The sequence below is a fragment of the Octodon degus genome, unplaced genomic scaffold, assembly GCF_000260255.1.
Source record: "Octodon degus isolate 3935 unplaced genomic scaffold, OctDeg1.0 scaffold00026, whole genome shotgun sequence".
NCBI classification, from domain to species: Eukaryota; Metazoa; Chordata; class Mammalia; order Rodentia; family Octodontidae; genus Octodon; species Octodon degus.
The window spans coordinates 2,882,012-2,896,663 of NW_004524602.1; the positions used below are offsets into that span (position 1 = coordinate 2,882,012).

General features: G+C 45.4%; 1 protein-coding gene across 3 annotated transcripts in view; it reads right to left on the reverse strand.

Moving 5' to 3' along the window:
- Scamp5 (secretory carrier membrane protein 5) overlaps positions 1 to 14,652 on the reverse strand; it is a 27,358-nt gene that overhangs the window by 11,655 nt on the left and 1,051 nt on the right. Inside the window, exon 1 of one of the 3 annotated variants that reach the window (XM_023712528.1) lies at positions 3,533 to 3,557. The exons of the other annotated variants lie outside the window; for them this stretch is intronic. The gene's annotated coding sequence lies outside the window, so the exon portion shown is untranslated. Of the gene's footprint in view, positions 1 to 3,532; positions 3,558 to 14,652 lie in introns of those variants that run through there. 3 annotated transcript variants of the gene reach the window in all.

Genomic DNA, 14,652 nt, shown 5'->3' on the forward strand with positions numbered 1-14,652 from the left:
TATATATTGATACAGACAGAATCAAAGCAAATGTGCCACTGTTAACAAATGGTAAATCTGGGTGAAGCTATACAGGTGTCTACAGTTTTGGGGTTTTTTTTATACCGGGGATGAAACTCAGGACCTCAGGACCTGCACTTGTCATGCAGGCTTTTGCGGCTGAGCTATCTCCCCAGCCCTCCTTGTTCTACTCTTGCAACTTTATACTCTGTCTTTCTGTGTATGTGTGTTTCTGTGGGTGTCCCCAACAAACTTGTTTGAGATGAGTGTCTTGCTATGGTGCCCAGGCTGGCCTTGAACTCCCAGGTGCAAGTGATTTTCCTGCCTCAGCCTCCCAAGTACCTGGTGGAATACAGGGTACACAGATAGATGCTAAAGACAGAAATAAGGAAGGGTTCAGAGAGAAGCTGTGTTATAGCAGAGGCAGAGGCCAGGTGCCAAAGACCCTGGAGAGGACAGAAGCAGGGCTCCAGGGCAAGGATGGAGAAGTCACGATTAGCACAGGCAGGAGGGAGAACAGGACGTAAGCAGTGGTAGGCAGGTCTGAGGCCACAGATGTCCCAGAAGACAAGCTGGAATGAAGGGTGGATGAAGAAGAGGACCTAGCGAAGTCTACTTGAACAGTCTGGGGCCACAGCCCCGGAAAGCTATGGCCACAAAGGACATGGCCCTGGTCTGACTCAGAGCAATCAGGAGGGCTCAAGGTGAACAGGAGTTGGCCAGACAGTGAGGAGAGCAGGGTGTAGGCCACAGACCAAAGCCCTGTACGGTCCAGGAACCAAAGGGGGAAGGAAAGCATTGCACAGTCAGGGGGAAAGGGTTCAGGGCCAGGTGTCCAGGCCTTGACACTGGGGCGGGATCTAGCTTGATCCTCAGTCACATGCACCCCTGAACATACTGCTCTTCCTCTGAAAAGTATAGCCTCAGCTGGGAATGGTGACGCATGTCTGTAATCCCTGTAACCTGAGAGGCTGAGGCAGACAGATAGCAGTTCGAGTCCAGTCTTGGCTATGGAGTAACTTAGCAAAATCCTGTCTCAAAAAATAAATAGGGCTAGGGATGTAGCTCAGGGTGAAGTCCTTGGGTTCAACAACAAAAAAGTACAGACTCAAAAGTAGTTTTTTATGTTGTGTCGTTCATTTGGTGGTACTTAGTGACTGGTTACACATGTATACCACCCAGTTTAGTTAAGTCAGTTCTTTTTTAAATGTCAGAGGCTTTTTTTTTTTTTCCCTGAGACAGGGTGTTGCTATGCATTTCAGGCTGGCCTTGTGCTCAATTTTGTAGCCCCAAGGCTGTTCTGAAACTGGCAGCTATCCTCCTGTCTCAGCCTCCCTAATGCTGGGATTACAGGCATGCGCCACCATGCCCAGTTCCGGGTCCTGGGGTTTGGGGCTGGCATGGCATGCGGGTCCAGGGATCGAACTTGGGACCTTATACTTGCCAGGTAGATGCTTATGCCTCAGAGCTATTCTCCCAGCTCCTAAATGTCAGAGCTTTATTTAATTTTATTGTTTATTTATTTATTTATTTATTTTTGGTGGAACTGGGGATTAAACTCAGGACCTTGCGCTTGCCAGGCAAGCACTTATTCTACTAAGCTATCTCCTCAGCCCCATGTCAGAGCTTTAAGAAATAAAATTAAAATGCTGTTTTTCAGTTACTTATAAAAATATCGGTAGGGGACCTTCGGTTTAGCTCAGTTGTTTAAGCACCTGCTCATGCAGGTGCAGGGGACCGTGGTTTGATCCCCAGGTCCACATGCCATACCAGACCCACCCTTAAGGCAGCCTGAGCCAGTCCCCCCCCCAAAAAAAAATCCCTCTCAACTTTTTCACAGGGTCCTGAGTTCAATCCCTGGTACAAAAAAAAAAAAATCCTCAAGACGTAAAAATATTGGTAATTTTTTAAAAAATGCATAAAGTAGGAAATCTTCCAAAACCCCACGTTCACAGAGGTCATCCCTTGCCAGTCCAACCTTCAGGTTTTTCAGTCCCTTTGTTGGTAGTGCTGAATGCAGGGGCCCAGGATGATGTTAGACCACGGCTCTAACACTGAGCTGCACCCCTACCTCCAGGGGATTTTATTTTTATTAATTATTATTATTATTATTTTTTTTTTTGGCAGAACTGAGGATTGAAATCAAGCCCTTGCGTTTGCCAGGCAAGTGCTTATTCTACTGAGCCATCTCCCTGGCCCCTCCAGGGGATTTTAGTTGTTTTTCTTTTTAATTTTTCAAGCATATATAAGCATACGTAACAAAAATGAGATAATGCTAATTTTAAAATACATGATAAGACATGCTGCTTTATATTTTTTTTTCCACTCAACGATGTTTTATGAAAATTCTCAATGTTAATGAGTACAGATCTACAGTCATCTTTTCAGTGATTGCTCAGCTGGGTTCACAATGTCCCTGGGCATGCATGGTCAGGTGAGGCGTGGGCTGATATGGTCAGTAGAAGGGCACAGTGCCAGGGAAACAGTACAACAGAAGCCAAGCTGCTGGGAAAATAGAAAAGTATACGGGAAGCCGGAGGTGGAGGTTCCGCATGCAGGATCTGATGCACAGTGACAAGGTCAAGCCTACCCTGGGCAACTCAGTGACTTGGTGAGACCTAGTCTATTCCCCTAACCCCAACAGGGGATTGAACTCAGGCTCTTGCACATGCCAAGCAAGCGCTTATTCTACTGAGCCATCTCCCCCGCCCCCTGTTGAGACTTATTCTAAAATACAAAAATAAAAAGGAGCTGGGGATATTGCTCCTTGGGAAACAACTGGGTTTAATCCCCAATAGTGAAAACAAACAAAAGAACAAAACAAAGCAACAAAGAGGAAGCAAAAGACACAAGTCTAGAATATTCGGATTTCAAAAAGCTTGGCTGAAATTCTAACGCACAGGCACAATCGCACACAACACTGAAACATCAGACACCAAAAGACTAAGAGTAGTGACTTGATGGGGAGACAACTGTTTTCCCTTTTAATCTTTACTTCCTGTGATGGTAACACACCCTTGTTTAGTACAGCAAAGCAGTAGGCTTACACAGGTAACAGCTGGAGGACTGCAGGTTTCAAAGACTTTTCCCAGGATAGGAGACATGAGCATATTTTAGCTATTTTCTCTCCTTTTCCAGCCAGGGTGGTGGGGAGTGGAAATCTCAGCCTGACCTCTGACACCCCCACCTCTACCCCACCACCCCACCCACCCCTACCCCCGCCTCTGGTGGCCAGTCCTCAAGTCTACTCTATTACCCCATGTTACCGACAAGACTGCTAGACAAGAAACTCAAGGATTGAGACTATATAGTCTTTGGGCTATCTTACAATTTCCATATTGGAAAAGAAAATTTGCTGTATCAGCCAAGGCTAGCAGTAATCACGCCTATAATCCCAGCACTCAGGAGGCTGAGGCAGAAAGATCACTGTGAGTTTGAGACCAGCCAGGGCAACATAGTGAGTTTGAGTCCAGCCTAAATTACTGTGTGTTGGATACCCTGACTCAAAAAAGAAGAAGAAAAAAAAAGGAACCAAGTGGCAGGGTGGTGATGGGCAACAAAATGCAGCCTCTCTGAGATCTGGAATCCAGACCCTGGAAAATAACAGCATGGTGAAGAAAAAAAGTGAGTGGATTACTGGGAATCAGGAAGGAAGTGGCAGGAAAATTAGAAGCCAAGCTATTGAGAAACTAGAAAAATATGAGGAAAGCCTGAGGTGGAGGTGGAAGCCTGAAATCCTAGCACTCTAGAAATCTGATGCAGGATGACAAAGACAAGCCCAGCCTGAGTGAGACTTATTCTAAAATATAAAAATAAAAAAGAGCAAAACAGGGGCCGGGAAGATAGCTCAGTAGAATAAGCACTTGCCTGGAAGCCTAAGGGCCTGAGTTCAATCCCTGGTTCCACCAAAAAAAAAAGGAAAAAAAAAAAAAAAAAAGGAACAAAATTAAAATTAGAAAATTCAAAGCAATGAGATAGATCACAACACAGGGCAAGCATGGAAGTTGCGACCTTCTCTCCAGCTTGCAGAGAAGGGAACCGGGAAGCAAGGTCAGCAGCCAGGGCTGGGAGATCCCAGGGCGACAGTGGCAGAGCCCAGACCAGCTATGAGCTGTGAAAGTATCAGCCCAGAGTTCTGCTCCAGAGGACTCCGTAGAGCAGGCGGCAGCCCAAGAGGAATACCAGCGCGGACACCCACCGTATCCCCCGAGAGCACCTGATCAGGTGCCGTTTGGGGAAATGGTTAATTATCGAAATCTGGAACGCAGACTAACTGAAAGCACTTCAGTGCTGCCAGAGTTGCCTCCCCACAGTGAGTAGGCGAGAGACAGCCAGGGGAGACAGTTGTGGACAGAGAGTAGGCTAGAAGGAAAGTCCCTGCGACGTTTTAACTCAGGTTGCAAAGGACGCAGACGCCAACCCCACAGTGAGAAGTCAGGCCTACCTTCAGCAGTGTTCAGAAACAGCTGGATTTTGCTTTGTTTTCACAGTTCAGCTTTCCATCCTCTCTCTCTCTCTCTCTCTCTCTCTCTCTTTCTTCTTCTTCTTCTTCTTCTCCCTCTCTTTTTCAGTCTCAGGGATTGAACTTGGGAGCTTGAGCTTGCCAGGCACGTGCTTATGCCGCTGAGCTATCTCCTCAGCCCTTTGTTCCTTTTATCTTGTATTCTCCATATTATTTTTTCTCTTTTTATTCTGTTATCTTCTATTGTTCATAGTTTTTTTAAAAATTTATTTTATTTCTTAATTTATTCATTTGGTACAGGATCTCACTATGCAGTTTGTACTTGCAGTGATCCTCCTGTCTCAGCCTCCCCAGGGCTGGGATTATAGGCATTCACCACCATGTCTGGTTTTGGTGGCCAGCATGGCATGTGGTACTGGGGATTGAACCCAGGTCCTTGTGTTTGCAAGACAGGTGATAAGACCTCTGAGCTATTTCCCCTGTCTAGTTTTTCTTTATCTAATTCTATCTGTATCTTTCTTTTTCTTTTTTTTTTTAATTTTATTTATTTGTGTGTGTGTGTGTGTGTGTGTGTGTGTGTGTGTGTGTGTGGCCAGCTCAGCCCACCAGGGGGCGGGGCTGGCCGGCATGTGGTGCTGGAGGATTGAACCGCGGTCCCTGTGCTTTGCTAAGCTTGTTCTAATTAGGTGCTTTAGACCACTGAGCCATCTCACCAGCCCTATCTGTATCTTTCTAATCCTTTTTTTGTTGTTTCGTTTTTTAATATTAGGGAAGGGTCTACAGGGTGTTCAGGGTCTCACTACTAGATTACAGACAGTAGTGATGTGCCTGTTTACAGCCTCCTAAGAGTTGGGATTGCAGGCGGGAGCCACCACGCCCAGTCTCAATTGCCATCTCAGTGCACACCAGGGGCGGTGCCAGCACGGCAGGCCTGGGAATCGATCCCCCAGCCCCTGAGCCTGCTTGCCGGTGCTTTAGTCTGCTGAGCTATTTGGCCAACTCTCTAATCCTTTTTTTTTTTGGCGGAACCAGGGATTGAACGCAGGCCCTTAACACTTATTCCACTGAGCCATGTTCCCAGCCCCTTCTCTAATCCTTACTAGGCTCCTTTGTTTCACTTTCCTCATCTCCTAGTGTTTAAATTTTCAGTTTTTCTTCTTGTATTCTTCCATTCCCAACCCCTGTATCTTTAACAGTATAACCATTAAGCTTTATTAATCTTTAGGCAGTTATTCTATGTCACTACTGTTGAATTTTCTTTCTTTCTTTCTTTCTTTTTTTTTTTTTTTTTTTGAACTCAGGGATTGAACTCAGGGCCTTGTGCTTGCCAGGGAAACACTTATTCCACTGAGCTATCTCCCTGGCCCTTGAATTCTTTTCTATCATTAATTAAGGTATAATTGTCACATGAAGTCAATATTTGCTATACGGAGATATTTGGTTTGACTTACTGTTTACACTGTAATTACAGACTCCTTTTCTAAGGCTAAGAGGATGGTACATTATTAGTTCTTAGGATGGATCAATACAGGGGCCGGAGAGCTGGCTTGGTAAAATAAGCGCTTGCCTGGTAAGCACAAGGGCCTGAGTTCAATCCCTGGTTCCAGAAAAAAAAAAAAAAAAAAAGGATAAATCAATACAGAGTTTGTCTTGTGTGATATTACTGTTGCTGGTTTACTTGATATTTCAAGGGTCATAAAATTGTTATTTAATAATTTCTTCTGTGTGCAAATATCTGATTACCTTTGTGGGGTTTTTTTTGTTTTTGTTTTTGTTTTTTGTTTTTTAATGTATTTAGTCCAGGGTCTACAGGGTCTCACTACACAGATCAGACTCGTAGTGATCCTCCTTTCAGACAACCAAGCACTGGGATTAGAGGCGTGCACCACCATGCCAAGTCTTACCTTTGTGATATTAAAAGTACTTCAGTTCATTCATAGAGGGCCGGGGAGATAGCTCAGTATAATAAGCGCTTGCCTCGTAAGCGCAAGGGCCTGAGTTCAACCCCCAGTTCCAAAAAAAAAAAAAACAAAACATTCACAAAGAACTGTGTGCTGGGCCAATTACCTCTCCCAAATTAATAGAAGTGGCTGGATCTTGTGACAGAGGCAAAGGCTATAGTTACTTGTGCTCTTAATGCATCATTGAAAACAAGCCTAAAGGGCTGGGGAGATAGCTCAGTAGAATAAGTGCTTGCCTGGCAAGCGCAAGGGCCTGAGTTCAATCCCCAGTTCCACAAAAAAAAAAAAAAAAAAAAAAAAAAAAAAAAAAAAAAAAAAAAAAAAAAAAAAAGAAAAGAAAAGAAAAAGAAAACCAGACTAAAATCTTTCCACTATGTAAAAACAATCCTAAACATAAAACAAATAAACAAAAAAACAGTAGCTGGGTCTGGTGGTACACATCTATAATCCCAGTATTTCAGAGGGTAAGGCAGGAGTGAGTTCAAGGCCAACCTGGGTTACACAGTGAATTCAAGTCCAGCCTAAACTGCATAGCAAGACCCTGAGCAAAATAAATAAATAAACAAATAAACAAACAAACAAAACCATGAGAAGACAAGGCAACAAAATGCCTCCTAAAATATCCAACTCCAGGGCCAGCCAGATAGCTCAGCAGACTAGGCAGCCCCAGAGACCAGGATTCAGTCCCCGGTATGCAGTGCTGGCCCTGCCCCTAGGGCACCCTGACAGGGTGATTGACACTGGGCATGGTAGAATGTACCTGTAACCTCAGCACTTGGGAGGCTGAAAACAGGAGGATCACTATGAGTCTGATCTGTGTAGTCAGATCTTGTAAACACTACTAAATGCATTAAAATAAAATATCCAACTCCCAGAGAACCAACCTACAGGGAACCAAGGGAGAGGAAAACAAAAGTCAAACAGCTGAATTATTTGAGATTAATAAACATCAATAAGATGCTTGGTGGATTTGCAGAAGATATAACTAATTGGATAATGAGTAACAAAATGATCAGGGATGTAGAATAAGTGCTTCCCTGGCAAGTGCAAGGGCCTGAGTTTAGTCCCCGGTTGGGGGGTGGGGGACATGATAGGGATGTTTTCAAAGACTAATTACTCAGGGATACCTTTAAAACAACAAAAGAATATGAAAAACAGACCCAACAGTTCCTAAACTTTTCCAAAGAAAAGTAATTTAAGGTTAACTGAAATAAGTAAAACAAAAAAAGAATCATAAGACACTGCAAAGACCATTAAAAATTCTGTTCACAGAAATAATAGAATATTTTCTGAATATTGGGAAAAAAATTTTTTTGGCAGACCCAGAGATTGAACTCAGGCCCCTGCACTTGCCAGGCAAGCGCTTATTCCACTGAGCCATCTCTCCAGCCCCCAAGCAAAAAAATTAAACATACGACTAACTGAGGCATACTGAACCCCAAACAGCTATATTTAAAAGAGGACCTCTCTGTGTCATATCATAGTCAAAATACCACAAATTCAACCCAGAGACAGAATCCTTAAAGCTATTAGAGAAAAGCAACGAATCACTTACATATGTAAACCCATTAGAATTACAGCAGGCTTCCGGACACATATCTTTTTTTTTTTTTTGGTGGAACCAGGGATTGAACTCAGGCCTTTGCACTTGCCAGGGAAGCGCTTATTCCACTGAGCCATCTCCCCGGCCCGCGACACATATCTTAGAAGGCCAGAAGAGCTTGGAGTGGAGTGTTTCACACCCTAAAAGATAACAACTTCCGCCAGGTATGCTGGCACATCCTATAATCCCAGCACTCAAGAGGCTAAGACAGGAGAATCACTTTGAATTTGAAGCCAGCCTGGGTTAAAGAGCCTGTCTTTAAAAAAAGAAGAAGGCAATGAAGAGCCAGGGACATAGCACAGGGGGTCACAGTGCCTGCATGGCAAGTGTGACGATGTGCATTCAATTTCCACTACAAAAAAAAAAAAAAAAAAAAAAAAGGAAAGATATGCTATATACAAGAAATACATTTAATCCAAAAAGAAATACACAGATTAAAAAAAATCAAAGGATAGAAAACAATATTCCATGCAACAAGAACCTGGAAAAAAAGGAGTAGCTATCCTAATTTTATTTTATTTATTTATGTTCATGTATTTAGTACAGGATCTATAGGGTCTCACTACACAGATCTAACTCACAGTCATCCTCCTATTTTCAGCCTCCCAAGCACTGGGATTACAGGCATGTGCCACCATGCGCAGTCTCGGTACACTCTGGGGGCAGGGCTGGCACAGATCAAACTCCAGCCACTGCGCTCTGCCTAAGCAAGGGCTTCAATCTGCTGAGCTATCTGGCTGGCCCCCTAATTTTAGACAAATGAATTTTTTTTTGCATTTAAAAAAAAAAAAAAAAAAAAAAAAAAAAAAAAACCACAAACAAACAAACAAACAAAAAAACCCCTTTTATTGGGCCGGCCAAATAGCTCAGTGGATTAAAAGAGCCTACAAACAGGTGCAAGGGGCAGGGGTTTGCGCTTGCTTGGCAAGCACAAGGGCCTGAGTTCAATCCCGGTTCCACAAAAAAAAAAGGGGGGGGGGCAGGAGTTTGTTCCCTGGACCTGCCTACCAGCCCCGCCCCTGGGGCACGCTGAGACAGCAATTGAGACATGGCCTGTGGCCTGCACTTGTAATCCCAGGGCTGGCATGTCATGTGGTACTGGGGATCAAATCCAGGTCCTTGTGCTTGTCAGGCAGGTGCTTAGACTGCCAAGCTATATCCCTAGCCTCCATCGTATATATGACAATATCATTCATCATAGAGAATTAGTACCTGTACATTATATATCCTGCTTCTTTTTTCTTTCCATTCTCCTTCCCTCCCTTCAACCCCATTTAGAAAACAAAATTAATTTAGACAACATAAAAAAGATGTGGGGCTGGGGAGATGGCTCAGTAGAATAAGCGCTTGCCTGGCAAACACAACAGTCTGAGTTCAAATCCCTGGTTCCACAAAAAAAAAAAAAAAGATGTGTTATTTACATGTATGAACTCACATGGAATGTGATCACTATGTACTACAAACATGGACTAATAAATAAAGTTAAATTATGAGTGGAAAAAGGCATCCACATTTTGTGAGGGAGTGGGACATTAAAAAGTTGAAGACATCCGCATGAATCACACATCTGTTCATAGTTTGTTAACCATGCTATAATATACATGGTGTAAATAAATTGAATGTGCAAGATCAAAAAAGCCAAGCTAGCACTGGGCATGGTGGTGCATGCCTATAATCCTAACACTTGGCAGGCTAAGGCAGGAAGGTTGTTAGGAGTTTGAGACCAGCCTGGGCTACAAAGTGAGCTCAAGGCCAGCCTGAACTGCATAGGGGGAACCTATCTCCAAAAAATAAAAATAAAAAGTCAGGGCTGGCCAAATAAGCTCAGTGGATTAAAGCGCCTGCAAGCAGGCCCAGAGGCCCACGGTTTGATCCCCAGGCCTGCTATGCTGGCCCAGCCCAGCCCTGCCCCCGGGGCATGCTGAGAATTGAGACTGGGCCTGGTGGCGCAAGCACCTATAATCCCAGCTCTTGGGAAGCTGTAAACAGACGGATCACTAGGAGTCTGATGGCATGATAAGCATATTTATAAGCAGAGAGGAAGATGCCTCAGAAAGCAGTGGAGAGGCTGCAGATCTGTGGTGTACAGAGGATAAGTGCCAGAAGCGGGATCTTGGGAGACAGGCAGGGGCAGCAGCCACAGCACGGAGGAGCGGTACGCAATGAATGAGGTGCATCCTTCTGCTGGGATTTGAGAAGCAGAAAATTGGTTTCCCCTTCTACACATGCAGCCCTACCACTCTGTCAGAGGGGTCCTATCTGGAGATTCTGCGAGCCGCAAGGGCTTCTCCAAGTGATGGAGGATGACCTGGCAAGAAACTGTGCCTGAAGCACAACCAGGCTGCTCTGGCCTGTGTGGCCTCCTGGCACCCTGGCACTTTCTGAACCTAGAAACGGGTGGAACAACCAAGGCAGCTGTGCCCAAGGAGGCCAGAAAGTATCAGACAGAGTGATGTGTATGAGATGCAGAGAGTGGAGATGTCAGAGCTGGAGGTTTCTGTGAGGTCACAGGCAGGTAAAGCAGGAGTAGACAGTGGCCCTGGGAAGGAGACTGAGGTTGGTGGCCACACACTGCAGATGACCAGACTCAGGTGTGGCTAATGACAAGCGGGGGGGGGGGGGAACGACATGGAAGGAGCCTCCCAGGAGCTGCTTCCTGAGGCCTGGCTCCAGACTCTTCTGTTCCTGGGCTCAAGCTGTCTCAGTGGTAACCCCAGGAACAGAGAAGTTGGAGCAGCCAAGTGTGGATGAGCACTGAGATTCCATCTTACTCCAGAAAGCATGGCTGTCATCATCAAAAAATCAGTAACAATACATGCCGGTAAGAATGCAGGGATGGGCCAGGGAGATGGCTCAGTGGAATAAGTGCTTCCCTGGCAAGCACAAGGGCCTGAGTTCAATTCCCAGTTCCACAAAAAAAAAAAAAAAAAAGCAGGGAAAAGGAGAACTTTTGACATTGTGAGTGGGAATGTGAACTAGTACAACCACTATGGAGGGGCCAGGGAGATGGCTCAGTAGAATAAGCGCTTTCCTGGCAAGTGCAAGGGCCTGAGTTCAATCCCCAGTTCCACAAATAAATAAATAAACAAATAACCCATACTATATTCACATTTATAGCTGAAAGCAGCCTATATGTCTATCAAGAGATGTTTATCAAAAGATGCATGGATATTACAATGCGTTATTTATATAAAGAAAGTACTACTCAGTCATAAAGGAGGATAAACCTGAGTCATTTGCAAGAAAATGAGACCATAATGTCAGGTGAAATAAATCAGAAACACAAGCTTAAATATTGCATGTGACAAACCCAAAGCATAAATAAATTAAAGAGCAAAACTGAAGAAAGATAATAGAGAACCAGGAGAGAGACCTTCTGTAAAATGAAAGGGACCGAGAGATGGAGGGAGGTGGGAGGGAGGGTGCGAAAGGGGACATAGAATTCAGATGTGTTGGGGCCAGGGAGATGGCTCAGTAGAATAAGCACTTGCCTGGCAAGCACAAGGGCCTGAGTTCAATCCCTGGTTCCGCCAAAAAAAAAAAAAAAAAAGAATTCAGATGTGTCGTGTATCTGTCTCAGCTCCTCACAATGAATGTAATCAGTCTATATGCAAACACAAACTAATAAAAAATGCATTTTTTAAAAGTGTGGATGACTCAGAGAAGACAGAACCCAAGGTAAACTTTTGTATAAAGGTTATGACTGAGAGCATCTAGGGCTTGGGAGTGCTACAGCAGAATGAGATCTCAGAACAGAACGCTCTGGGCATCAGGGCCTTTTACTCACAGGAGTGGGGAACTGATAATCACTTCTGACTTTTGCAACCAAAATTCTCTGACTGCAAAATACAAGCAGCAGCCAGCTATGGCGGCACATGCCTGTAATCGCAGCACTCGGGAGGCTGAAGGAAGAGGATCACTACAAAGTTTAAGGCCTGCCGGGGCTACATAGTGAGCTCAAGACCAGCATGAGCTTCATAGTGAGACCCTACCTAAAAAATAAACAACCAGATAGACAGACAGAAAGAGGACGCAGGGGCCAAGGGTTCAATTCCCGGGCCTGCAGTGCCAGCCCTGCCTCTGGGGCAAGCTGAGAGGCAACTGAGACTGGGCATGGTGGTATGTGCCTTTAATCCCAGCTCTTGGCTGTAAACAGGCAAATCACTTCTAGTAGTGAGACCCTGAACACCCTGTAGACCATTCCCTAAAAAAATACAAAAAAAAAAAAAAGAATTTTTGGGGCAAGGGAGATAGCTCAGTGGAATAAGTGCTTACCTGGCAAGCACAAGGGCCTGAGTTCAATCCCCAGTTCCGCCAAAAAACAAAAACAAAACAACAACAACAAACAAACAGTGCCTGCCTGGCAGGCACAAGGTACTAAGTTCGGTTCCCAGTACCAAAAAAGAAAAAAAGTAAGGCTGGGTGTGGTAGCACACACCTATAATCCCAGCATTTGGGAGTCTGAGGCCAGCCTGAGCTACAAACTGAGTCCAAGGCCAGCCTGACCATGGTGAAACCCTGTTTCAAAATAGAAAAACAGGCTGGGGAGATAGTTCAGTGATCTAAGTGCCTACCTGGCAAGTGCAAGGACCAGGTTCAATCCCAGTAACATATGCCATGTTGGCCCCAGAACCCCAGGCACACTATGCTGGCCATGGAAACCATTTGTGGTGGTTTACACCTGTAATCCCAGTGCAGGGAAGGCCGAGACAGGAGCATCACTATGAGTCTGAGCTGCATAGTAAGACCCTAATTTTAAGTAGCTATTTGCACCTCAATTAAGACTTTTTTTTGGTGGAACTGGGGATTGAACTCAGGCCCTTGCACTTGCCAGGCAAGCACTTATTCTACTGAGCTATCTCCCTGGCCCCAAAACTTTTGTTTTATATGGAATCAGGGATCAAGCTTGGGACCTTACATAGACTTTTTTTTTAAAAAAAAAAATGCATTTACTATAGGATCTACAGGGTCTCAATATACAGATTGGACTCTTAATGATCCTCCTGTTTTCAGCTTTCCAAGCACTGGGATTACAGGCGCCCACAACACCCAGTCTCATTCACTGTCTCAGCATGCCCTGGGGGCAGGGCCAACACAGCATGCCTGGTATCAAACCCAGGAACTTTAGTCCGCTGAGCTATCTGACCGACCCTCTTGCATAGACTCTTCATAATGAAGTGGAGGGTGCTACATATCTCCTCGAAAGTGTGCACTAAGGAAACATCTCTTTAGTTATCAATAATATGGCAAATACAATTTGATATTTGCTCAGGAAACCCATCTGTATTTTATTCATCCCTTACTGAGAAGCTGGGAGAATGGAAGGTGCCACAGGAGAATGAGGTCCAAGTGAGTAAGCCTGGGCACAAGTCAGCGCAGAAGCCGAGGCTGGCTCCAAGGCCCCCAGATCCCCATCATGAACCTCTCATCCCTGGCACACCAAGAGTCACTTTCTATCTGCTTGCCAGAGCCTACCTGCTAAGATGTGGGCTTCATCCCCTTCCAGTCCCATCACAGCCCCAAAGTCCAGGACTATGACTCATCCTCTGAAAGCAGCAGCGCCAGGACATGCCAGCCCTCTCTTCTGATGCTTCTTCAGTAGCCTCATGCAAATCCTGTGCCTGGCATTTAAGGCTTACATAGACTTCAGTTCCAGTTAGCTTCAAACCTCCTTCTCCACCACCCTTGGCTTCTCAGCCATGGGCTGATTTGCTTCCTCCAGCCCCACCCTCCTGCAGAAGATCCTGTCTGCCTCCTTATTTGTTCCCAGTATCCCAAACCAGCAGCCTCTAAATCCCAGCATTTCCTCACAGCCTGCTGGTTTCTGAAAGCTTTTTAGACATCCCTGCTTTGCCACCCACTGCACCAATTCCAAACCAGTTGCTGGGGATTTAGTAATCTAGTCTCAGCCAATCTCATCCCTGGTCCCCCACAGATGGCTTCCAAGGGGATCCACAGAGCACAGTCGATCTGTATTCAGTAATGACTTAGAACTTGGACATCGTCCCAAGGATGGGGTGTTGGGAAACTGTTGCTTTCCTAACAGGAAAAGGCCACAGCTTCTGTCAACGCTGCTGATCACACTTCCTCCAAGAAACCCTCAGGGACTTCAGGCTGGCTTTGGGACAGGAAGTGCAGCCTGCGGAGGAAGTGCTACAGGGAGGAGGACAGGGGAAAGAGGAGAACTGGGGAGGTTGTGCTGAACCAGAAAAAGGAGCTTCCTTGGTCCTGTCATTCTGTCCCTGTTTGAGAGAGATGACAGTAGAAGGATGCCCAGAGGGAAACCAACGTATTCAGAGGTGGCCAGCAGGGAACGCACTAAAGAAACCACGGTAAAGCCCCAAGCCCTTATCAGAACTCCCCTCCAGGACCCCACTGGCTTCGTGTGCTATGCTACATTAAGAGGTGCTCCCTCTGGGGCCATGCGGCAGCAATGGGCCTTTCTGCAGTGCAGACTTTCCTGTCAGGCTCACTGGGCTCCTGTGGAACTGAGCTAGCAACCCCGCAGAGCCCCAAACAAGAGCTCTTTGCCAGTCACAGCGCTGCCAGAACCATCTCCCTCACAGCTCTGAGCTGTGCAGGCAGAATGGAGAGAGCACAGGTTGCAGAATTTTTCATCCCCCCCC